Source organism: Anneissia japonica, unplaced genomic scaffold, assembly GCF_011630105.1.
Source record: "Anneissia japonica isolate Jap-2015-1 unplaced genomic scaffold, ASM1163010v1 scaffold127495_len4855_cov116, whole genome shotgun sequence".
Classification (NCBI taxonomy): domain Eukaryota; kingdom Metazoa; phylum Echinodermata; class Crinoidea; order Comatulida; family Comatulidae; genus Anneissia; species Anneissia japonica.
The window spans coordinates 1-2,158 of NW_022688986.1; positions in this window are offsets into that span (position 1 = coordinate 1).

The following is a 2,158-nucleotide window of genomic DNA, read 5'->3' on the forward strand; positions in this document are numbered from 1 at the left end:
GGCATAGTTTGACTTTGCATTCAAATTTCTTTTGGTAATTATTTTGTAAATATATAGTGAAATTGTAAAATTGGGGCCGAGTTGACATGGGGCCGAGTTGACTTGGGGCCAAGTTGACCTGATTCCCTAGTTGACATATAAACCTACATTTTTGCCATAAAATGTGCTGATGTAGCGCAATTGAATTTAAACCTAACTCTATTATTGATAAAATACAAACATGTCTTTTGTTAAGCATATACAAATATTTTTTTTGGACAATGCACAAGCATTGCTGTTGAACCAAAATGATGTACCCTGGTACTCATAATACAAACTACTCACTGGAATTTCGTCAGAGTGTCCACTTGCCAGACAAAACTATGGTAGATCATGTGAACCGTTTTCCTTTCTCATTAGATTCCAGAATTTCAAAAAGAAAATATTCACATCAAAGATCCTGATAAAGTGGAAGAAATCATTACAGCTTTCATGAAAGGTGGTCACAGAAAATTCCAGGTACGTTTTGGTAGTATAGTCAACCCTCTTTTAAAAGGGTGAACCGTGGCTTCCGTGGGTTCCCACTCTAACGTACCTTAGGGCCTACATGAGGTTTATTTTAAATTTGTTTCGTCCAACTTTTTGCAGCAGCTTTATGCCTATAGGCATACATTCAAATAAGCCTATTGACGTTAATAAAAAGTGCGTCCATGGTCTTTATACATACAGTTAATATTAAATAAGACCATCGGCGGCTTCAGGTAAACATGATGTAATTGATATTTATAATTTTTTATATAAATAGTCAACATTATCTGATGACCTCAGAGATGAACTTAACATCAGCATATCTAGTTTTCTCGAGAAGCTTAAAATCCATGTGCAATCGTGAGATCGGATGGTAGTTAGTTGCAATTTTTTCTTTTCCTTTTTTTTTTTTTGACGTGATCTTGACTATGCTCCTGTTGTATTTTTCCATGATTTTTTTTTATATCTATTTTTATAATATATTTATATATACTAAATTGTTATATTTAATGTTTTAATCTTACTGTTATACCCTTTTCGAAGGAAAAACTGTTACAGCAATTAAGTTTGCTCTTTGTTTATCCTGCCACCGACAATATTATTGTCGTGTCTTTTTTGTTTTTTGTATGTTAGAATTGGTGAAATAAATGGAATGAAATGATGTAATCATATGCTTTTTTCAGGTTGTGTCAGATTTTGACAGGACAATAACACGGCACCTTTTCAATGGAAAAGAAGTTCCTACAACCTATGGTGAATGTATTTCTAATATGTTTTATCAAATAACGTATAGTTAATGTTACAAAATGTATTTATTTCATCCCTGGGTATAGAATAAAAAAGATCAGATAAGGCATGATAGCGTATGGAAGAGTCAATACAACTGAAATTAAATATCGAATTAGCTAAATCCACTAGAATATAAAATAAATGGACAAGCTTATACAGTAATTAAAAGAAAGAAGTTAAAATGAATGACAAGCGAGTGGGGGAAGACATTTCCACCTTCATAGAGAGTGGCGTAGCTAGGGGTGTCAAGGGAGGGCACGTGCCCCGGGCGCCATGTTTGGGGGAGGGGAGCTGAAATGGGGAAATTGATTGAACTTTGATCATGTTATTAACTTATTTGCTGATGCAAAAGCACACAAAATTCAGTTGCGAGTTTAAACAATGTTAAAAATTCAGCAACTTACAAGACTCTACTATAAGATAAATTTAGAGAATAAGAATACTAAGCTGTATGCGATAAATACAACATCCTTACAAATTAGGATAATGGTAAAGTTGTATACAAAGTTCCGAACATCGTAATGCAGTTTCAATAATAAGAAACAGGGGTGCCGCCAGGTCCCCCTCCGGGAATAGCTGCTCACCCCTCCGCCCCCACCCCGTCGGAGAGAAAACCCATAATTCGTTTTTGAGAAAAAATAATTATATGTATTTTGTACATATTAGTAGACTCTAAAATCGATTAAATAAGCCTTTGAAACCCATTAATTGTCAAAGATTTTCGGGGCCGGGGCCTTCGCCCCCCCCCCCCCCTCCCCCGACGACTTTCGGAACATTTTGAGCGACGCTCGATCACGCACACTTTGCTCTCGTTAAGGAAATCTTCCCCCCTCGTCGGGGCATTGCCTCCCCCACCCTTGTC